Source organism: Haemorhous mexicanus, chromosome Z (genome assembly GCF_027477595.1).
Source record: "Haemorhous mexicanus isolate bHaeMex1 chromosome Z, bHaeMex1.pri, whole genome shotgun sequence".
Classification (NCBI taxonomy): domain Eukaryota; kingdom Metazoa; phylum Chordata; class Aves; order Passeriformes; family Fringillidae; genus Haemorhous; species Haemorhous mexicanus.
The window spans coordinates 19,023,594-19,048,632 of record NC_082381.1 but is presented as its reverse complement, the minus strand read 5'-3'; the positions used below and the strand labels follow the sequence as shown (position 1 = coordinate 19,048,632).

Here is a 25,039-nt window from a genome sequence, read left to right as displayed (position 1 = left end):
TTGGAAAGAAACTGAAAGAGCAATCAGAATGTTTCTTCCTCTTTCCTCCTTCATTAAACTAATTACATCCTTCTGGTTCATCAAACCCTCTACTTAGTTAACTCACTGTTCATTCAGTCTTCTCGGGGTCACTTATTTCCTTGGCATCATTGTACCACATTTAATGTACTTTGATTACACAGTATTTTGTACAGAAAATACTAGCTATGAGGACCATAGGTCCATGAGATGGTTCTGTCTCTTCCTAACTACTGATATTTCAGGCTGTTGCACTGCAGGAAGTACAACATATTGTGTGGTTCAGTGAAAGGTGTTGCCTCAAGCCTTTGTTTGCTGATGCATTTGTTGAACCTTCTTACATGCTTTAAGTGTGTAACAAATTTTCTTACATACATTCTATAAATATATACCAAAATGTAAAACCTACCTATTCTTTTCTTAGTTCCAGTCAGTTCTGTTTGGGTATCATCAGCCATCCTAGCTATAAAGAACACTCCTTCTGAAGGATATTACTCTCGTTTGAAAATGTATGAGCTTTAATTAATGGATGCTATTACAAACAGGTAAAAGTGGTAGAGGCTTAATATTTCAGGTGTCTGGAAAAGTGGTCCTGAAGTGCATATGCATGACTGGATTCTTCACATAGAAATTTATTTGCATACATAAAATTCAGCCTATCTGATCTTTATTGTACTAGATTATTATTTCATATCCAGTCTTTCCTTCTGTCACTCGCAACTGTTCTTTCCAGAGACTATACCAGGCAGCCAATTTTTCAGTTAAAAGGACAATATTCTTCATTACATAGTATCATTCAGAAACAGTTAGAGATGGAAATAATGTTGTACTGGAGACAAGGGTTATTTAGCTCCCTCAGAATTCTTGTCTTACTGTACTCTGAAATAGCTAAAGAGAATTTGCATCTCTAAACCTGAAATCCCGACTTAATTTGAGAAGAATTCCGTACAGAGACACAAGCCACATTATTGCAATGGCCTAATGCTGACAACCATCTGCTTAACCAGAGCTTTGGAAATGGCAGCTCCCCCCCTACCAAAAGCAGACTGACCACACCCACACTGCTCACCCCTACATCCCCACTTAGGCTCCCCAAGCCTGGCTGGGGTGACTTTGGTGATGACATACCAGAGCACAAGAAATCACTGTGTCACAGCCCATTGGACTGATTTTTTTGCACAGCATATGCAGTGCACGCTTCCCAGAAACATGAAGCTTGGGACAAAAGGCCTACAAGAACAGGATACCTCCTAAGACTGTTCTGCAAATGGCACAAATCTGCTGCAATGAGTTCCCATATTGTATCTCAAGCAGGGTCTGGAGTAAATTCCCTTCAGCTGGCTTCCTTTCAGAGGGTACCACCTTGCTCCAGAGAAGGAGAGCTAGAAGGCCTGCAGCATGGAAAACTAAGAGACCATGGAGGAACACAAGGACTGACTCCAACTGAGATTCTGACTTCAGTAAGAATGGCATAAAATTACCTTCTCTCATTAAAAAAAAAAAAAATCATTTAGATAAATTAGATTATCTGGATGCCAATTAAATGTATTAAAATAGTAGCTTCAAATTTACTTACTACATTCACTAATGAGAGATTCTGTGCTCCAATTTCAACACTCACCTAAACCAAAAGGCAGAAGTGGGATTATACAGCTTTCCTCTATCTTTGCTACAGACCCTTTAGAACTGTTTGCTTTTTCAGATGCACACTTCAACTGAAAACATTTTTTCTGTATTTGGCATTTCCTTTTATCTGATGAACTTCAGTTTATCAACCATATCACGGAAATTTCAGAAAAGTTGAGAGGTAACACAGCATTCACAGCACTGAAACACAACAAATATAGCTAAACTTAACAAGGATGTGTTTTTCTAATTCCATGTTTTCTATTTTTTAATCAGTAAAAAGCTGCTGTAAAGTTGTATTATTTTTCTTAACATTGCAATTCTCATATTTTTACAATGCTTAAGCCGTCACATTTTGAACTTAACCACTTTGCCTGACTGTAACCCTTATCTGTACTTCATGAAACTTAGGAGTACAAATGCTGTGGTTTATTATTTTACACTCATGAACATTTGAAAGCAGAAGCCACAACTAGGAAGTCAGATGCTATCTGAAAGACACACAAAATATAGAAAGGAAGCTTTAGCATAGTTCTAAAAAGCTGTACTTGAGCAGACGCAATAGTAATACACGGCAGTGATCATAGTTTAACAAATGTACACAATGCAAAAGCACATAAAACAAGCTTTATTTATTCAAAAATCAGGATTTATCCTGTGAGGCTACTCCTACTTGTTTATATGTCTGCCAAAGGTGAATTTTATGATTTACAAGTGTAGCAGCTAACAACCCCCATCAGCTCAGCCATTAATAGGTTATTTGCCTGAGTATTAAAGCACCAAATATTCAAAAAAATAATTCCTGTCTTATTAAATAACCATTAAATCTATGTCCTTTTCAGTTCTCTATTAAAAGAGAGGAAACAACTTATAACTGCCACTCTCAATTCAAACAGCAAACATTACAAATGTGATGACAGACAATGTAAGCTACAATATGCTGTCAATGTATGGAGTAAGATTTTCCAAATTTTCTAAAGCAAAAAGTTAGGCATAAACAGAACTGACAAAAAGCAGCAAAGCTAACAAACCAAGTACAAAATTAAGAGACTCGTAAAATGAGGATGCAAACCCAAATTCCACCCTCTTTGGAATATGCACCATGTGATTGTGTAATTATTTTCATAGAGCTTTTCTCCAGAAATGCTCAACCCCTTTATTAGAGAGGATGGAGTGCTCTGAGTATGATTCAGCTCTCTGTCAGAGAGGCTCATCTTCACAACTCTTATCAGGCTCATTGCTATAATTGTGCGTCTCCCATTTACTAAACAGGCAATTTCAAGGAACAAATGGCTCATGATTAATGCACTTTAACACTGCTCTGGATTTAACTTCTGCTTCTGCCAAAGACTGCTTATGTAATACACAACAATTCACAAACTTTTCACAAGTTGCCACTACTTACAAGACAACTGGTTTTTCATTAAGTCTTAATTATGGTAATTTAGTTTTACGCTTAAGAGTAATTTCTAAATGTCTCAGATCTTCATGTTGAAATAAAACACTTACAGAATCACAGTATGAAAAAAAAAGTTGTGAGACTCTTAAGATCAGGTAATGACAATTGCAAGACAGCTACCTGTCTTCAGACCAAGATTTAAATGACATATTGAAAAATGCCAAATATGTGAGAATGATTATTTATTAAGTATTTTCTTATTAGCTCATAGTAAGAGAGGGTTGCTAGTGGACTACAGCATTTTACAGGCAGTATTGTACAGCATACCTAAAGAACAGATTAACAGTATACACATGATTGTTCTATTTCCCCCTCAACAGGTGACAGCATATGTTTGTCTTAATAGAGAGCTACACGGCAAAAAGCTCACCCAGTATGCAGTTAGTGCTGTTACTCCACATTCATCCTGTCAACAACCTGAAGGAATTATCTGGTCCAGGAGTAACTGTCCCCTCAGCAGAAAATAAGAGCAGCCATATCAGAAATCCTACTGAAATACCCTTTTTGCTCCAGGTGCAAGCCCACAACATCAACAACAACCTAAAGAGCCAACTGGTACATTCCAAAGATCAGTAATTCTGTCAAACCCATACATGAGGACAGACATCAGACACTGAACTGCAGTAAAGTTATGAGTACAGAGGGTTGTCTCTACAAACTGCTAAGGCACACATCTGAGTATTGTAAGCAGGTTAGTAAGAAACCCCAATATGAAGAAAATAGTTAGTTTAAAATTATATGTGGTTAAAGCACCTGGCATTTTCTCTCAAGTGTAGAAAGCAGCAATGAAAGGGAAGCTGGTGACTATAGAAAAAACAGCAATCTGAAATCCAAAGCGGAATGATGTCATGAGGTACAGTGCACTCACTCAGATTAAAAACAGCATTAAGCCTTAAATTATTGGGAATTTATTTTTAGTATCATCAGGGAAACACACAGGAATTTAAAAATTCCCTATTATTTCAGACTCCTTACACTGAACTGAACTCTGCACTTAAACTTGAAGGAGAAAATATAAAAGAATTACAGTAATGGTAACAAATATGATTTCATGATACAAGCTGACAGCAATCAAAGCCTTCTATCCAGTGAAGCTGTCCCACAAGAAAAAAAAAATTATAATTCCAAACACAAAAATAAAAGACATTTTAGAAGGACTCCTGCTGGTTTTTAAGAATCCTTACCAGAACTTCCTATGTACTGTATACACAGGAACACTTAAAATGTTCACTCTTAAAATGAGAGGTGACTATCTTCTCTCAAACCCTGGAAACAAGGCTATGAATTTCACTACTGCGAAAATGTCTCAAAAATAAACCTTTGTAAAGAAATGATACATTTATGTGACACAAATGTAAACAATCTGCTTATTTTCATGCTCCAAATTTTAAATCCTTTACCTCCCTAATAAAATGGTGAATACCCAAAAATTTCAAGACTATCTCTACCATAGAATAAAGCTCTTCACTGGGTTTTTGAAATCCACTTTCACAAGGCAAGTACAGCACCAATATAATTAGGGCAGGACTAAGTGGACAGTTTTATCTTAGAATAGGAGCATATAAGCAGTTTACTTCCTACTGGAATGCATTTAGTCTTTCTCCTCTTACTGCTTTGCTTCTCCTCCCAGCCAGCAAAAAAGTCTCTTTTCCTAGAGCTACTTCCCACACACTGCAAAAAAAACTCCTCCTTGCGAAGTGATGACCTCATGCTCCGAGCCCATCTCCTTCTATGGAGCAATTCCGGACTTGCTGCCAGCTCTCTCCGCCTTCAGCCTGACATGGCAAACATATCTTCCTTCACCCTGCTGCTCCCAACTGAGGGAACAACGAGGACAGGCGGCAAGTGGGAGGTCAGACCGAGCAGGGAGAGGGGATTTCCCATGGACAAAGAACAGGCCACGACCAGATGCCTGCCCCGCTCTCTCACCCAACCTAACTTCGTACCAACAAAGCACCTCTGCCCTCGACTGCAGGAAGAATGACACTGAACTCCGAACATTTTAAGTATGGAATACATCCCATGTTACCCAACTGCAGTGCACCTCCTGTAGCCAAACCTTTCTTCCCTTTTATGCTCTTAGTTAAATACCTCTTCTCTAGTGAAGTAAATGTCACTTCCCCTCTCTTAACAAAGGCCCATCTCACCTTCACATCACTAAAGTTCTCTGATATTGAAATTGGCCCAGCATCCTGTGCACACACTGATACATTCTTTTATCTTTTTTGCTAGTTAATCTTTAAGCTCTATCAAACAACTGCAGAGGAACTGAAAATTTCTATTCTCTATACTCTGTTTATCTCCTTCTCTGGCCTATCTTGCTTTCAAGCATCAGAATTATTTCTACATGATCACTTTATACACTGGCAATCCAAAAACCAACTGACAAAGGACAAAGGACTCAGCTGCGACATGAAGTTACAGTTGTAGAAAATCAGGTACTCTGATGGATAACTGAGCTTTTGCTCATCTAGTAAGTGACATTGTACATACGACACTTAATCTTCTCCCTCAAAGAAATATGTCCAAAGCCCAAGTTTACTAGGGTTAACATTCCACACATGTGTATTTTAAACTTTTAACTGTACTGACAATTTCTGTCAACACATTACAAGGAATTCATAAGATGAGGGAACATACATAGGTCTCGCCAACAATAATCATGACTCTATGCGTCCATCATTTGCAATTTGCTTTGACTGTGAGCAGATGATGTGTGAATGTACCACCCCTCTGAGATTCTCAAAGACTACCACTTACATAAAATAAACTGTATAAGCAATCTCCTTGTTACGTATTTAACTTACTAAAATTAACTTATTTTAATACCCAATAATATTTTTGGTCCAGTTTCACACATCCCCTGTCTTTTTTCACACTGCAACTTCTTGAAGGAATCTGCAGTACAACAGAGCAGACCACCAAAGCCACTTTGAGCAGGTCTGTTGCAAAGCGGGGAAAAGCAGTGATGCACTCCCGCAAAGAGAAAATTAGCTGGCTTGTTTTAAAGGACTTACAAAACCCCCAGTGTTCACATGGGATGTGTCATTTTAGGAGCGTGTATGCTCATGTAAAGTCCAACATGACAAGGGATGTTTAATGTCCTTCTGTGTAATCCACTCGAACACCAAATATAAGTATTCAGTATACGTGCAAATACCAAAATCTCAAATACACAAAGCATTAGAATGCACACAAGCGCCAGGGCAGCGGCACTGACAAGGCCTCACCCTGCAGGCTCCAGCCCTAAGGCAGAAGTTAGTGCAGGCAGCCGCTGCGTTGTACAGAACTGTCAGGCGGCACCGAGGAGAAAGAGAACTCAAAACCCCAAACCAACTCCCCGGGGCTGCTGCATTTATTGGGAAGCAGGGATGGTCACACATCGTAGCTCCTGGCGGTGGCCGGCGGGTCCTCCCGTTACTCCCAGCACTTCCAGCCCGGCCGGAGCACGGGATGGGTACAAACACACCCGGCACCGCCGGACCGGGGCCCGGCACCGCCGGACCGGGGCCGAACCCACCCTCTGCCTCCCCATGCCCGGAATCGGCGGCGGACCCGGGGAGGGGGCGGGATCCCCGGCCGCCGCGCTGCCCCTGCCCCGCCGGGGCGGAGCCGCAGCCGGGCGAGCGGCGCCTCTGACACCTCCCCGCGGGACGCCACCGGGACGCGACCGGATGCAGCCGCCGCCGCCGCCCCCGCGCAGGGAAACGCGAGCGGCGCCGGTGCCCGCCCCGCCCCGCCCCTCCCGGCAGGTAGAGCCGGCGCGGGGCCCGCCGACGTCCCCGTGCCGGCCGGGGGTCCCGGCGCTCCCGGGGTTCCCTGGCCGGGGCGGGGCGGGCGCGGCGCCGGCGGGGCGAGGGCGGCCGGACCCCTGCGCGGGCGCGGCGCTGGCGGGGGCGCGGGCGGCGCGCGCGGACCGTCCCTACCTGACAAGCCGAGCCCCCTCCGCCGCCGCGAGCGTCACGGGCCCGCCCGCCCCGCGTGACCCCGCGCGGGCCAATGCGCGCGGCGCCGCCCCGCTGGCCAATGGCGGCGCGGTCCGCCTCCCGGTGACGCGCGCGCGGGGCGGGGTGGGAGGGAGGGGCGCGCTCCCGCGCCAACGCCTCCCCCACGCCTCCGTCTCCCGGCAACTCTGCCCGCCTCCCCTCGCGCCTCCGCGCCGCCACATCCATGCGGACAGCCCTGGGGACACCCCTGCGGACAGCCGTGGGGACAGCCCCGCGGACACCTCCGCGTCCCCGCGGGTCCCCGCTGCCCGCGCCGCCGTCAGGGAGGGATGCGTGCGGGGCTCAGCGGTGCGAGATGCTGAGAGTGACTCCTGGGCACCGCGGCTGCCCGGACAGGTGGACAAGGAGTGCCTGTGATTTGGTGCTTTGGCAGCTCAGCGCCAGAGGCAGAGAGCAGTGAAAAAAGAAAGGGGGTGGAAAAGAGAATTGGGTGTGGAAGGAAAAAAAAAAAAACGGGGAGAAATAAAAGGGGCAAAAATTAAAAAGGAGGAGGGGGAAGAAAGGGAAAAAGAGAAAAGGGGGAAGGCAAAGACAACAAAATAGAAAAGAAGGGTGGGTAATGGAAGAAAAAAAGAAGGCAAAAGGAAGAGGAAAAAATGCATGAAAAAAAGGAAAAAAGTGACAGGAAAAAGAAGGGAATAAAAGAAAAAAGGGGGAAAGGAAAAGTAGAAGGAAAAATGAAGGGCAAAAAAGAACAGAAAGAAAAAGAGGGGAGGGGGGAAAAAGAGAAAAAGGAAAAACAAAAATGGAGGGAAAAAATCCAAGAAAAAGAAAAGGAAAAAAAATCCTTGATAGGTGTCAGGAAAACCCATGAATATTAAAGCTTTTTATATTGTCTTTTATAATAGATTATGCTCAAAGCAAATGAAAAAAAATCAATTTAATGGAGTAGCAATAACAAAATCTGATTGCATGATCTATTTCACAGATACTGAAGAGCTCCTTAACAGTTTAGATTAAATTTACAGAAAGTATTTTCTTTTTTTTTTTTTTTTTTTGAGAGTTTGGTAGTAATTGGTATTCAGGGTAATAATTGGTAATTGGTAAAAACAGAGATGTGCACAGAGCACTCATATTTCAGTTCATGGCTTCTTTTTAGACCAAAGTGTTTAAGGAGCATGAATGAAACTTTGGTGTGTGCAGTTTTCTACCTCTGTTTAAGCCGTCCACACATTTTCTTCCCAAACAGCTTATAAAAATATTTTCCTTTTTTTACCTGTTTATCAAATAAGAAAAGAATATATTCCTTTGTATGCCGTCTCTATGCACCTTGAGGCAAATTAAGACCTATATGCAATAATAAACAAATTTGCATGGTACTGAAGGACAAAAAAGCTATTTAGTTGTCAAAAATGGGGGTTTAAGATGTAATTTACATTTGTAGATTTCCAGCTGTGTTAGATTTGGGATAAATATCTTCTATGCTAATAGTGAATTCACTGTATAAAGTCATCAGTTAGAGTGTTTTATGACAAATGCTGGTGCAAACAACATGAGCAGTCTTGGTTCAGCTGTATTCTAACACAGACTATTTTTTGGGGCAGGTATCTTATCGTTCTCATGTGCCAGCAGAAGATGTTGCATGATTTTTGTCTGCAATTCAGCCAATAGTTTACCTGGCTTTGAGACCCTTCAGCTTTGTGAAAACTGGTAGGCAATGGTATGAGGGTAGAAAAACCTTTCTTCATTAGTTTTCTGATTAGAAATTTTTAAACTTTATCGAAGAATCTACTTGATTTTCGAGGAAGAAAGGATTCTATGTGCTTTTTTATGTAACAGGGTTGGCTTTTTTCCCCCTGAAGTTTTCATATATTTTTAAAATAAAGATGAAAAAGAGATGTTCTTATACTATTGTCACTGCAGTGTAGTGTAGACATATGCAAATCAAGTTGTTAATTTTATATAGGAAGTGCAGTTATTAATTGAATACAAAAACTTGAGAAGTTTATCACCACTTGCAATTAAAATCCAAATTAGCAATTTTATTTATTTGTAAAAGGATCCTCCCTATCCCAGTCTTCCCGTTCTGCATGCATTCCTTCACTCAGCCCAGTACATATTTCCTTTGCCCTTTTCCTCCCAAGCCTGACCCATGGCCCACTGCCTAAGTACAAAATTGGAGAGGATGCTTCCTGCAAGTATCCAGAAGAGACGAAAAGGATCAGGGAAATGGATGTGTTCTTGCCTCAACACATTCTGTCTGTACTTTCTTCCTGCCTCTCCCCTTTGCTCCTGTAGCAGGATGCTCTGCCTAACCGGGGGTAAAACATCCCAAACTTGACCCTATTTGAAAAAATTATCAGTAGTGGATGGGGAAGGGGCCTCATACTGTGTTTGGTGTTGAAGAATCAGCCTGATTCATCACTCCCAAAGTGAAACATTCTGAAGATGTGAAGAACATTTCCTGACATAAACTGGCACTGGTGAGCATGTGCCAGGTGAAGTTGCTATTAGAGGCACCATCAAGTCATAGTGCTGATAAGTTATCTCAAGCTGCTGAGGTGATGCTGCAGGCCCAGAGACATTTGACTGTGAATCACCTTGTACCACAAAAGCCCAGCCCCTCTTTTTAATTGCAGGGAATTCTAACACACCACTTCTCAGAGCAACCTTGGATATTCCAGCATTGAATGGGGATGCCCCTAAAGGCTACTCCTCAATGCTGAGCTGAAGAGATTTGTCCTCCCTTGTTGGTATGCGTAACATCAATCTCTGCTTAGTAATTGTTTTGCTGACTTTAATATTATTCCTTCAGTATGCAATACATTGTGTATTATACTAGTAGTTATAACTATCTTTACTGTGTAGTAACAAAATCTGAGTAAGATCCCTTAGTCTAAGCATTTTTATCATCAATTAAAATGAATAATTCTACTGTATTGGCTTGCTATCCTTAACTCTGCAGGATAAAGCTGCACTAAGCTTTTTAAATTATGCCAATTAAAATTTTTGGTCATAAACTCTTGTTTATGACCAAAGTTTGGGGCTGGGTTTGAATCCAGCCACACCTAGTTTCCTCTCTGAGGAGAGCATTAGAAAGCTAGAACCTTTTTGAACCTCATGATGCAGCAGAAGGGTTTCCCTCATAAACCTTTCTGAAACTTTCCATTCTGCCCTCAGCAGCTCCTGATCTTAACTCCTACACATTATGTCTTCATGCTAGACCAGAGGTGATCAGCATCAGTATTTAAAACCTGCTGGTTTGGACGACTGTGGCATTGAAGCATTCTTTCAGACCTCACTGCAAAACTGCCTCCCAAGGAACTCAGCAGAACCTGGACACACGCCTGGTTCCATGGTGCAGCTCCTCAACAGCTGCCAGGCAGATTCATGGCCCAACCACCTAAAACAATAGCAGCTGTCTGGTAAAAATACCTGAAGAAATGAGTTCAGTCTCCTGGGTCATTCTTCACCTCTCACTTAGCTCATTTTCTGTAAGCTCATGCTTCAGTTTCTTCTGGCTTTCCAACTGCTAGAGAACTGTCAGTCTATCATAATCTATGGACACACCATTGTGATCTTAGAAATACCAGGGATTTGCTTCTTAAATAGTAAAACTCTTGTCCTATTCAGACAAGCTATAGATTTCAAGAATTCTCTTCCCTTTGTTCTTCTGTTTGCTGCAACTTCTCTGGCACACTGCAAATCTGTAATTCAGTCAGCGTATTTTCATACTTTTTAATGCTTCTTTTCTACCTTTTATCTAGTTTCTTTGTTTATGGCTCATTGCCTAAAATTCCTGGATGTGACATGCAAGTTATCAGTTGTTCTATACTGCTGATACTGATGTTGAAAAACCTCAAAGTTCTTAGGAGACATACTGTAGCATTATATTCCTTCAAGAATAATGACTGTAAGCTAAATTACATGCCTGGAAGGGAAATATAAATGTAGGAAATAGAGAGATGGAAAGTTCCTCATTATCACTCCATCATAGTGCTGAAGAAAATGGGAGTCATTGCAAAATTCAAGATTAAATAAAGCTCCTGGATATACTAAAGAATTCCATTATATAAAAGTCAGGAATACAGAAAGATTAATATAGATATATACTCAGAAGAAAAGTCTGTAAAGAGATTTCTGTGAAAGATAAAATAATAAATATTCAAAGAAAACCCAACAAAAACATTAGCTCAGGCTTTTAACCTGCAGTATGTTTCCTTGATCCCCAGCAAAGGCATATTAATTCCTTCCTGTTGAATTAGATTTGCTGCAGTACCTTGATAAGTTAGGCATGAATGAGTGTCTTTTTCTGAACTATTGAATGTCTTTGAAAAAAATTGCAATTTACCATTTTGCTCATTCTTTTCTTATTTTCTGTCACTATCATTGTAAGAAAATACCAAGAAACCTTTAAATAACTATACCAAATGTGCACCAGAGCTTTTGTGTCAGAAAGAGAATAATGTTGCTACTGCTCTTACAAAAATTATTCTGGTTCTTCTATTGCATATCCAGATGATAACATCATAAAACTGAGGTGTGTTAAAGCAATGAAGCAAAAAGCATGTGAATACAGAGCTAAGCAAACAGCTGTACTCTCTTTTTACCTCTGCCGTAGGTATTCTAGTTATGCAAAGAACTCCCTGCCTCAGTATTTCTATCTGTAAATGACAACATCAATATTTTCCCTGCAGGATGTTAGAAGGTGTAGATTGTTAATATTTACAAAGCATTTTCAAATTTTTTCTGTGGAAAAGGTGAAAAAATGCAAATAATAGTAAGCAGAGTAAGGATATAATAGTTATTCTATCACTGATTATAGAAGTCCTATTTTCATATTCTTTCTAGAGATTTTCATTATTACTTGGTATTTTTCTCCTCTCTACCCTTCTTTTTCTCCCACCCCCATTTTGTACTTCATATTTTGAATTTCAATGTCTGTTGCTATGGCAACACCACGATCTGACTAGTGCTGCCTTCAGACCCTTTTCAAATCTATGCAGTGCTATTTAAAACTACACATTTTGTGTTTAAGGGGCCTGAAGGTTTCCTTAGAATAACCTGACAGGATTTTCCCAGCTCTAAGCTATAGTGCAGATACACATTGCTAAATCCTAATACTTGCCACTGCTTTTCCATCCCAATTCACGTAGATTTGACCATTTTCTTCTCTGTGGTGGCTAAATGATGGTGGAATTAACAGAAGTAAGCGTACTTTTACTTTTATGTATTTCCATAAATATTTACATATATGTACATATATGTGTATGTACACATACAAATAAGCAGGCTCAATGTGCACATACCAAATTTGTTTTTCATGTCTGTAAACTGCAATCTGCCACAGAACTTCTCAGAGAAGTCAAAGGAACCACCAACTTCAGTTTAATTTTATAATGAATTAAAACGCAGAAGACAAAAGGAAATATTCCCAGTGGTGTGACAGATTAAAATGGTTTTTTTCTTAAAAGCTGCCACTGATCCTTGCTAATGCCCGAGTACAAAGAACAAGTGTGCAGTGGAGTACCCACTCATAATCCAAAGCTAAAGACACACATTCAAACTTCTGATTTTGCATTCAAATTTCTGATTTTACATTCTAACACCTGATTTCCTGAAACTGTTTAAAATCCTGATAAATTTACTGTTGTAACCATTAATTAGAGTCATAAGCTTCAGCCTAATAGATGGTCACAGATACACTGCTCAAGCACTGGAACACACTCACAGAAATCAAACAGGGTTTAAATAACATCCAGCAACAACTTGTGATGAGGGAGAGGACCTATAGGTAAGTTCCTCAGCATTTAGATCAATTAAAAAGTAATTACAGAGTTTATGCAATGTCATTACAATGATCCCACGTTTCTGATATGACAAGCCCAAGTTTTATCCTGGGATAAAGTTTTATCCAAGTTTTATCCTGTGCATCAGGGGGCATTACAGACTGACACACTGATTTAATTTTTCTACCTCTAGCTCTGTGGAGCAGTATTGCTAATCTATGTTATTATGCTCCTGACTAATTAAAAAAACAAAAAAACAAACCGACTAAACCAGAGCTCATTATTACTCTTAAAATAAAGGAATAATAATTCCTCAGCTAAATGTCTCTCCTTGAAAATCATGGGATTTATATCTTGCTACTCACTTACTCAGACTGGATAAATGTTTAACATTCAGATGATACAGAAGCCACCTTAAAAGATTTCAATGGTGTTAAAGCAAATTCATTTTCCAGCTGCAATAAAGCAGGCCAGCTGTACATGAATGTACCCAGGTAAAAGCCCACTGAGCTTTCTGTTGGTATTTTATTTCAGACTGCAGTTCATGATTTTAAATCTTTGCATATAATACCTGAAGTCAGCATTGATTCCTCTGCTGCCTTTCCACCTTAGAGGTATTTCACTCCTCAGTCTTCAGCATTTTCCTCACTTCTGCTCCCAGAAGTGCACCAGAAGTTTATGCACCTGTTCTGCAAAAGATATAAAGGAGATGACCTGGCTTTAAAAATATATTGTCATTTTAAAATGTACATGATTTAATTACGTAAGTCTTACGATTTTTCCAACAAAGTGTGTTCCCTATCTGCTGAACACACACGGCAGCCTGAAAGGTGTTGGGCTGGCCCAACCCAGCTGCACAGGGAGGAGTCAGGGAAGGAGGATGAGTATGCCAATTCCTCAAGCTACTGTTGCCACTAAAGCGTGCCTTTACTGAAGCAACAGGGTTGAATTACCTCTTTGGTGGCATCATTCTGACCCCTCTAAACCTGGGATAGGAAATTTTTTCCTGCTCTGAGAAGACAGAATTGTAATGCACATGCCAAGCTACTTTATATGATTAAATAAATTGTGGCCTTCACAGTGAATACGTTTGTATAAAACAATTTTCAGTGTATTAAAAAAAGCCCACCTTGACGACAGCTTCCAGCTTGAAGTATTCCTGCATCTCACAGACAATGTACATTCCTCCTGCCATGCTGCAATATGCTACTACGCTAGGTTGTGCTGACACAGCTTTTGGTAGGATTACATTGTGAAGAAAACTGATAAAACTAAATAAAATCCTGCAAGCAAACAACAAAAAAACCTTTAAAACAGAACTTGTTAATCCATGGCCTAGAAGCTCAGCCTTTGCCTTGAGACAGCAGAACAGGCTGATGATTTAATCATTCTGGATAGATTATGTTTATATCTACTACAGTAAAGAAAAGGAGTCTTTCTAAAAATGTAAGCAGAAGCAGAAGGTAAACTTTATTAAACTTAAAATCCCCAAGAAGGCAAACATGAAACAGAGTTTATAAGATTACGTGTTTCTTAAATGTTGTTCCTTTAAGGCAAAGGTGTTTTTTTTTAGGGTAAAGAGTTTATATAAATTTGTCCCCACAGCACCATGGCTGATTAAGTGACTTGACAACTCGATAGGAAAGTGATGGAGGTGTTTCTCAGAGCCAGTGTACAAAGAGATGCAGCTCTTCCTCAAAACCTCTCCCTAGATGTGACAAAAAGAGTTCCCCAGATTTGGTTTGTGACATTGGACTACTTTTCTGTTATTTTTACCTTTCTCTGGTGCCAAGGGTAATTTCAATATTAAAACCTGTTAAAATATTTTTAACACTTCCTCATTTTCACACTTGGGAGTTTTTTTCTGAGTGGGGTATAAGTTGTCCCGTATTTTATAATTTTGGCTATGCTACCTAGATAAACCTCAAGGGAAAAGCCAAAGTATTATCATTGTCCTGATATCAGAAACATGTTATTAAAATCCTATGTCTTTTTTAATGGAACTGTCCTGTCCAGTAATATTTTTTCAGTACCTATTAGAAAGAGAGTACCTGGAGGGACACCATGTCCTTACAAACTATGGAGCTGAACAGTAGATCTCCCAGGACAAAAAAAAGTCAATTTTGCCATTATTTACTTGGAAGCCTTCATGGAGAGACACAGGGATTACTTTAGAAGTTCTCTAAAAGAGAATTTCTGCTAATCAGAAACTGCTTTAGATTCATGGAGCTCAGTCGCCTGGGATACTTTACACAGCATTGCTCTTTTTGAAGCAGAGTGTATTTCACAACTAAAACTGTCTTGTAAGTATTACTCAGCACAGCAATAATAACTGGGTACAAAGAGCTATCTGCCATACAGTTTTTGACTCTCAAAGTTCATCCCAAACTGCTTCTAACTACGCTTACATAGTTAGAAGCAGTTTGGAATGAACTCTGAGAGTTCATTCCAAGCTGCTCACACATCTTGCCTGGAAAGACCAGCTAGTCAGGTCTGTGAATAAGCATACATACATTAACAAATAGATTCTCTCAGAAAGTGGGTTGGGGTAAAATATTTTTTTTAAAAATATTTTAAAATAAGAGAAAGAGGGAGAGAGAATGCATATCAGCAGTTTTCTCAGATTTTAATCCAAGCTCAACTGCTACCTGGTACAGGTAAAATTATGGCCAGCTGACTAGATCCTAGCCCTGGAAATTAGGCTGTTGCTTGCTAGTGTATCCAATATGTTTTGCCACGAGACATATGAGTATTTAATAGATTATATTACATTTATACAGTTTAGGCCTGCCAGGCCTACACCATGTCTTAAGGATGGGTGAGTACACTCACAGTGTTCCGTGGACCTCTGGCAGGTGAATCACCCTGAAATCAGCAGAAGGGTTTGCTAACAGGGGTTTTATGCAACAGCAACCATTATTCCACGCAGCAGGAAGTCTTTCCTGGGAGGTGCTGATACTCTGCCCATTGAAGGCAGTGTGTACTGGCACTGACAGGGTGGGAGCACATCCAAAGGCCAGCGCTGTGGATTCGCAGCTTGCAGCAATATGCAACAAATGAAAAATAGGCAGATATCCACCTCCCAGCTCTGAATACCCAGGTGAATAGGTGAAGCTGTAAAAAGGGGATTGCTACATTTTTGCTTTTTTTTTTGCCCTTGTCTAATCACCAGCAGTAAATCTGTTGTGCCTTCTAGAATCCATAGCAGGATAAAACAAGTTCTAACTTGATTCTGTTTCATTATTTAAATTAAAAAGTCAACAAAATATATTTTAAATTAAACATTAATCAAAATAGTTTGCTTTGTTTCATAGATGATGACACAATCTCTACTTTTTTAACATAGTATGTAATTATGAAGTGTGTGTCTTGTAAAACATGGGATTTTCTCTGCTCAGTAGATATTCTAGGATTATGTTTATACCATTTTAGTTGCAACTGCTCTTAAATTTGATGGAAGTGCACAGAATATAATATATGTAGCTTATCAGCATTTCTCACTTTCAAGATCAAATTACAGAAATTTCTTGGCTAGTTTATATTAGATGTCTGGTTTGTGCTTAGTTAAAAAGCAATATTTTTCAACTGTAGGAAATTCTGTTTTGATCTGATTTATTATATTTCTAGATGATGAGAGAAGTGCATTTAAAGACACAACCTCTGAGTTTCATCTGAGTGTCTTCTTGTACAATTTATAAATGCAACAACATGTCTGACCTTGAAAGGAGTGTATGTAGCAAGACTGGTTTTGCTGCATTAATCCAAGATTTCCATTGGCACCTTTTCTATGGATTATTCAAATAAACATCTTTAACTATCCATGTCTCACATAATTTTTCTCTATTCAAGCAAGACATGTCAGAGTTGTTTCCTTGAACTTTCTGTGTAGTAAGAAGGATAGCTGTGAACTCCACATGTGTTTGTCACCATGTGACAATGCTTTGTTTCCAGTCACCTTTGTCTAAACCTTTGAGTTGTGAGTGCAGAGAACCAGCCAGCTGAAAATGTTATCATGACTAGGTGCCAGAGCACAGGAGAGGACCAGGATCTCCCTGGGCCAAGGGAGACAAGGGGAACCCATCTCTCTCAGGACAGGAATCTCACAGCAATCAATCTCAGCACTCCAGGAAGGGAGCAGGGCAGTGCTCAGTGCAGATGGACTAAAAGTAAGAGTAACCCCAAGTCCAGAGCACCTCACAGATCTGTGAGGATAGGGCAGGCCCAAGATCAAGCCAGGAAATGACCCTACAGATCAGCATATGGGAAGGTGTGGCTGAAGAGCAGCCCTCCTTGAATGTCACCCAGTGCCCATGGCAGAAGGAGGCAGTCTGTCACTTGGGTGAGGGTCCCACATGAGGCTGAGCAGAGCTGCAGAGGTCAATGCCCGCACAGAAGATGGCCAAGAAGGGAATTTTGGGTGACATGGCTACCCTCTTTGTGGCCTTCTGCTTCACTTGCTCCAGTTTGTCAAAGCTTGTTTCTCTGTATGTCCAAAACTGGAGGCAGGAGTACTCTAAATGTGGTCTAACGAGAGCTGCGTGAGGCAGGATAATCACTTCTCTTAACCTGTGCTCATGTTGTTATGTTATCCCAGCTCAGGCTGGGATGCTGTGGGCCTTCTATGCTACAGGGCACAGAGCTGAATCACTCAAATTGCTGTACACCAGGACCTCATCTCCCTCCCAGCAGAGCTGCTCTCCAGTTTGTTTGTTTTTCATTGCACCCATACCATCCTAGTCTAGGTATAAAAGTATTGTACAGGACTGTACAATACTTTTATACCTTACAAAGCCTTACAAGGATCACAACATAGTCAGTGAATAAATGTGCAAGTGCAAAGGTAAAAGTAGTTTAAAAATATAAAGGTTAAGGCAAATCAGAGTTAGTCACTTTGTTATGCAGCCTGTATGTTGTGTTTGCCTATTAGTAGATGTTCTGAGAACCACAAACTTAATACTTCATAGAATCAAGGAATCATAGAATGGCTTGCGTTGGAAGAGACCTTTAAAGGTCATGTAGTCCTGAAATAACCAGCAACATCAAAAAAATCAGGCTGCTTAGAGCAACATCCTGCCTGATCTTCAATAATTCCAGGAATGGGTCATGTATAGCTTCTCTAAGGAACCAGTTCCAGTGTTTCACTACCACTACCACAAAAAATTTCTTACTTATCTAGCCTGAATCTACCCTCTTATAGTTTAAATCATCACTGTGCTGTCACTACAGGTCCTGTAAAAAACTCCCTCCTCATTTTTCTTATACAGCCTACTTAAGTATTGAAATGCCACATAAAGGCCTTCTCCTCTCCAGGCTAAACAATTCTGACTCTGATAATTTTTGTGGCTTCTTGTGGACTCTCTCCAGCAGCTCCATGTCCTTCCTGTGCTGGGAGCCCAGGGCTGGAGGCAGCTCTGCAGGTGGGGTCTCAGCAGAGTGGGGCAGAGGGGCAGAATCCCCTCCCTGCCCTGCTGCCCACGGGGCTCTGGGTGCAGCCCAGGGCACACTTGGCTCTCTGGGCTGGGAGTGCCCATGGCTGGCTCGTGTCCAGCTCTCACCCACAGCACCCCCAAGTCCTTCTGGGCAGGGCTGCTCTCCATCTGCTCATGCCCAGCCTGGGCTGGCACCAGGGATTGCCCTGAGCCAGATTCAGCACCTGAGCTTGGCCTTGTTAAACCTTGTGAGATTCCCATGGGCCACTGCTCGAGCTTGTCCAGGTCCCTCTGGATGGCACCTGTCCCTCAGGACTGTCAACTGCACCACTCAGCTTGGTGTCATCTGCAGATTTGCATAGTGTGCACTCAATACCATTGGTTATGCCAGTTGATTAATGTATTAGAAAGTATTGGCCCCAGCACTGGCTCCTTGTCTTGGGGTATATTTGATATGTACTTGATGAGTACCTGATATGTCAATTGTAATGAGCTTCTTTAGACATAAGTCTTCACATACAGTTAAATAAAATTCATCTGAGTTCATTAAGTCCTTCTCTTCCCTGCAATTCTGTTTCTGTGAAGCACAGAAGTAACTTTCTGACTTGGACTTTAAGCAGTAAATGCTGTATGTATTTTTTCTGCTTTTTAAAAACAATAGCAGCATTTAAAAATGCTCCTCACATTCATCTTCAAGTGCCATATGAATAGTCCAGTTTCAAACCTGCATATGGCCAGCTGTCACAGTTCAGCACAACAGAGAATCTGGTATCACTTTGAAGAAAGCTATGGAATCATGTCCATCCTTAAATCTAAATTCTCTTGATAGCTTTGAGATGTAGCTATAATCAAATTCAGAAATAAATCATTTCTTCCTTTCATTGCTTGGCACAAAGAGGCTTCTGAAGATAATGAATGTCGAGTCTCACCAGTGGGCAAGCTGAAAAGTTCATTCAGTATTGTGAAAGCCTGTAGCATTTCTTCAGAAGGCCTGCAAGGTTTGTGGCATATTCATTTGGGGTCTATGTTAACTTTGTTATACTATTTCTGGAAGAAACTTTTAGACAGCTGAAAATTATTGAAAATTATTATCTGATGAGCTGAATTCATAAAAAAACCAGGCTCATAAGTGTATGTCCTAATTGTAACTTGACAAATTGAGAGTGAGTAAAGATTTAATGGGCAACAAGATTGCGTAATTGTAAAGTGGTCACCAACTTAGGCAACTGTCAAATTCCCATTGTTCAACTCCAAAATTACTTATCTTTATTTAATTGGTAGTCATTCTTCTAATTTTCTTATAAAATAACCTGCACTTTAAATGAGAAAAAGAAGGGTGAAATTTTGCTTAGAATCCACCTCTTATTTCAGAAGGATAAATGCCCCCCATTCCACCTGTGTATTAAATTTTTAAACTTTCTTCTCAAGCTCCTGGGTGATAGCTGTGAATTCTGACATAAATATCTTACTGAGACTGCATAAATCATGCAATGCTTTTTAAAATACTTTTAAGATTGGAATGCCAACCAATAAAATCTCCAAAATTTATAGAGCACTGAAAGGAGCAATGCTATAAAAACAAGCAGTCTTCTGTTCCTGGCTTGCAGTAATAGCAAAGCAGTCCAGATCTGTGTGTGTAGTCATTTCTGATAAGCCACGAAAGTTCCTTTCAAAGGTATTAGATCCAAAGCCTGCTAAACTCTTTGGATATGCCTGTCCTAGTATATTTCCTGGCATATTTTTTTTTTCTATTGCTCAACATTGCCTAGAATTATCCTTGGGCATGATTTGGGACTCAGAATTCATCAGGCCCCTCCACCTCTGACAGGTAGCTTGCTTGCAGTTTCTCTCTTGGAAACCTGTCTAGAGACTTGACTAGAAGAGCTGCAGTCTTTTTGTGCCAGTTGCCCTTCATTATCACAAATATTTTCCCGGTACCTTTATTTACTGGTGCTTCTGAGCAGGTTGACAGGACCTGCAGTTTTCCTTGGTGCTCTTTCAGGGTGCTCTCACATCTACAGGACAAGAGAAAGAGTTTGTTCTAAAATGGACACCTCTTTGTGCATGCTTAAGTGACCTAAAAATTACCCGTTGTCAGAATGATGTCTTCAGAGTAGCATAAAATTATTTCCCAGCTACTGATTCCCTAAATCCCAGTCTGCAAGTCCCATAAGATTTGCCTACATTGCCCTCTGTCATTATTTCCTGACACTGCAGCAAGGGAAGAATATGAGAGCCTGTCGGCATCACTCAGATAGCAGAAATCCTCCTGACCAGTGCTGACTTCATACTCATACATTAAATATTATAGAAAATATTAGTCATGCACCAACTATGTGATGCTCGGGGTCTCTGATGTGTTGCAGTCTCTCTACCGAGGGCAGGCAATACTGATTGTGATCACAGAGTTGGTTACAAGCTGTTTTGCTTGGACAAAAGTGTTTACCCTCTATCCCTCTTTTATTAATGAGGCCTCAGGGCCATAGTCCCAATGGACAGCTCCAACAGCAGGAAAAAAAACTCTTTTTTCATGGCCACATACTGGAATTGTTGAAAGGTGTCACAGCACTGAGAGTATCTTCTAAGGGCACATTTAAACTTTCTTTGTACAACCCGATTAACCAGGATCATCTTAACAGATCCAACGCAGAAGTTTTGGTGTGTTACCCCTGGAGAATGAAGTCTGTAGTTATGAATTATTTAGTCCTTCATTGTATATGTCTCATTTTAAACAAAAACTGTTTACCTACACAGGGCAGTAATGATGGAGGGGAGGGGAGGAATTTACATCAATTTATTCAAAATTGTAAACACTATCTGCTTTAAACGAGCCCTCCAAATTGGAATCTGGTTAATGTGAGTTTTAATAATGGATCTCTTGAAAGAATGTCACAAATCCTTTAGTGACAGTAAGACAAAATTATTGTGCCATATTGTAAAAATTTTACCCTTGAACTGTATCCTACTTTAAATCTTGCACTACAGCATATGGCCATAAGTATATTAGAGATGAAATGTCCATTTTAGAAGCTCTGATACCTTTCCCTTTCACACTCATTTTATCCCTTTTATTTCAGAAGATAGGAAGAACCCATCTTGTTTTTCACATAGGTAAGTCGAGTAAAGAATATTACATACTGATTAAATTCTGCTACAGAAGGATAATATTTTAAGTGAAATTGGAAAAGTAAGGAACAGAAAATAATTACTAAATGTCAATTATGCAAGAGTAATTTTCTGGTGTAATTTAGTTTCTGTTTGGATGTGCATGTTGATGGTATAATATACCAAGAGCTGTACTGTTGTTTTTTGCTGATGCAACCTTTCTATGCACTGACATATCAACAGACTGTTGTTCTATGGAAACTTTTTTCTGCTTAATTTTCAACTCTATTTAATTTATTGTTTTTTACCTTATGCTTTGCTTTTTTCAAGCTTGATATTTCTACTAAATGCCTACTGAATTTTTTTGCTTGCCTTCTAATTCTGATATTGTTGGTTCACTACCTGACTATAACTAGCAGTATTTTATGATAGCTAGAGGATTTTCAGATTTCATGTCACTTATGGACTTCATGGACTTTTTTTTTTTTTTAAGTGCTTTTCAACCATAGTTAACAGAAAGTATCCCAGTTTTGTAAATGTGTGTTTTCAAAATTTGTATTTCTCTGATTGATACAGTCAAGACAGTATACCTCATGTTACGCTTCAGAAATCAAATTATATTTTTTTTCCTTGGCTACCACCCATGAGCTGACAAATTTAGAGAGCTGCTGTTGTTGATCTCCATGCTAATCCCACAGGAATAAAAATATAATCTGTGGGCTGTTTCCCAGAACTATCATATGAATGAGACATGAATCTTATTGCAGCTTTGTAAGCATTAGAAATATCCGGAAGAAAATTTGCTGAGAAACTTGTTACGTAAGATCTGCTTCACCAGTGTACAGAGCTTAATCTTCTAACCTGCTGTACAAGAACCTCCCAGACAGGAATTCTGGCTCTGTTTGTTTCGACCTGCCACTTGGATTTTATGGAGGGACAGTAAATGCTGGCGGTTGTGCCTGTTTGGCGCTTGTTTCCCCTCTGAAGGCCAGCCAGGCTGCTTTTTCAGTTTGGCTGAGTAATTCAGACTCTACAGGCTGAGACTCAGCAATTTAGACTTCTTCTCTTTGTGGTAGCTCTTCACTGGTTGCTAAACAGGCCTGGATACCAGCTCATCAAGGCTTATAAATTTGGGAAGCATTTCAAAATTCCTAGCAGAGGTGCACTTAGCAAGAGTTACTTTTGATTAAAGATGTAACAAAGCAGGAGTGAAAAACTGGATCAGTACTTGGTAAGTTAACATGAATTCTCAGGTTTCGAGGGAACACATTGTTCAGCAAAACAAGGACATCTTATTATTTATAAAAGCATTAAGATGGATGTGAAAGTTGGAAATTCTTCATCATTGGGATTTAGGTGAGCAATTTAATCAGTCTTTTGTCTTGAAGCCTGTCCTGCATCTCATCGTGACAGCAGTTTTGTTTGTCAAATGGACTTGATGATGAAATTACCAACAGTAATATGAGATGTAGGTGTAAGAGACATATTTACAGAATATCTCTTTACTGTTCCCTCCCTTGTTTTCCAGATATCAGAATATACAGAACTATTAGATATTGCTAATGAAGCTTGTGACCTAAAACCTGCAGCCATTTGCATGGCATTACATTATATATTAGTTTCCCCTCTGGTCTCTTGAACCTCCTTTTTCCCTTTGCTCAAAGTGCAAATTCAGATCTGAATAGTTGTTACAGAATTAGATTTAAAAAGATTTTGCCTTTCATTCCACTTAAGTGACCAAGAGAGATTTCAGAAGTACTCAGAAACTCCCCTGCTGAAACTCCCCTGCTATGCCTGGCAACTTCTTGAAGCTTCTTAGCAAACATCTGCCAGGGGCTGAAATTTCCATCTACCTCTCGAAAGCATTCAAATTTATCTGGGGCAGAGGATTTCTAAAATTCATTGGAAATCTAAAAGCTATTGTCAGGGCAATAAAGTATGAGAACTTCCCGCTCTATTATGGTAATTGGTGCCCAGAGCACAAAATGACATGCTATATATTGTCACATGGTGTCTTCTTAAGACTCGTCTGTTTGTACTTGACTGGGATGATGAGTTCAGACAATTCATCATTTGGTTCCACAGGGAATCCTTCTTCTCTCAAGCTTTACAATTACGGCTGGTCTAATGCCTGTCTCATTCTAGCCTTGCTTTTGGAAGGAAGGAAGCCCGGTGATCCAGGTAAAGTTAATACACAGTCCTATATTAGGAATACTGCTTGATGTCTTTCAAAAATGGAGCATTTATCCAGGAAAGTGTGAGAGACTTCCTTAACTTCACCATTATCTATATTTCCATAACATAAAATCTTACTGTTTTAACCTCTCTAATTTTTTTTCTTCGCAGATTACAGTCATACTTGATGTTTCACTAGAGTCCTATCAATGTAGGAAAAACATAAACATGGAAGAGCACTAAACCCAGCAATCACTGGATGCCAGCCACAGAAGTATTCATTATATGTACTAAGTAACTGCTCATACACATGGACTCCAAGCAGTTTTGAAAGGGGATAAATTGTACCCCTGTTCTGTACTGTCACTTAAAAATTTTTTCTAACTTTTAACCTTTAAACCCATAGGCAAATAGAAAGGAAGCCTAAAAGACTTAAATTCAAAAATTAAAACACTTTATCTGCTTCACTCTTGATTTACTTTATAGCTTGTGAATTCTCCTTCATTTTAAAATTAAGTTGTGTATGAAAGTACAAGACTACTACAGAAGTACTTTTCTCTAAAAAAATAGTATTTTAAACTTTTTTGCCCTTCCTTTCTCTTTCATATGTATGAAAAATTATGGAATGTTAAGATTTTTCAGTACAATCTGAGAAAAGTGACATCCGATATTTACATTTCTGTGAAAACAAACAAACAACAAAACCAAACCCCTGGTATTCTGAGGAGAAATTCTAAAAATTTAGAAAAAAGTGTTTTAAATTACTTACCCATCTCTGCTTGTTTTGTAGAGATCTTGAGAATAGTTTTTCCTCTTTCTAAATAAATTTTTAATAAGATGAAAAAGACTATTTCTTTCTAAAAACCCAATGTCCCATATGTGTAAGGATCATTAGTCTATGTTTTCTTTAAAGTTTTCTGTGAAGCAAGGGGATGTGGGCTACTGGGACACCATGAAACATGCAGAGTTCCCTGATTGACTTGTAAAGGAAAGATACTGCAATCAAGGCAATGAAAAACAATCAGACAATCAGAGGACTGCCAACAGAATTAGAAAGGTGACTTTCTGAAGGCAAAACCAAACTGTCAGTGTGAATTTTAAATCTAGTTTTTATACTTACAGATGCCAAGAGCAGCCTTTTGTTTTTTTAACTTTGGGTATTTAAATGTAAAAAGAAACCCATGTAGTTTCTTTTTAAACTACATAAAAAGAAACTACATAACTTACGTAGTTATAACTTAACTTATTCTCAGGTGGGATTAATTTCTTCCAGATAATTCAGCCAGCAAATTTTGGGTTTCATTCATGTAACAGGTATCAGATTGGTACAATTAACTCTTCTTCAGATTCTTTAAACCTCATTCATTTTATTTGACACTGTTACATTAAAATTCATCTGTCGCTGGTAGGATCCTACACTTTTAAAAGAAGGTATTAAGCTGAGTTGGGAGAAGGAGGAGAAATACTACCTCAATTCTATGGAATTAGGAG

General features: G+C 39.8%; 1 protein-coding gene across 3 annotated transcripts in view; it reads right to left on the bottom strand.

Moving 5' to 3' along the window:
- Window positions 1-7,104, bottom strand: part of FER (FER tyrosine kinase) — a 158,672-nt gene extending 151,568 nt beyond the window's left edge. For 2 of the 3 annotated variants that reach the window (XM_059837047.1, XM_059837049.1), the window contains exon 1: window positions 7,030-7,104. The gene's annotated coding sequence lies outside the window, so the exon portion shown is untranslated. The remainder of the gene's footprint in view (window positions 1-7,029) is intronic. The other variant, XM_059837048.1, reaches the window with a different exon arrangement.
- Between the last annotated feature and the right edge of the window lie 17,935 nt (window positions 7,105-25,039).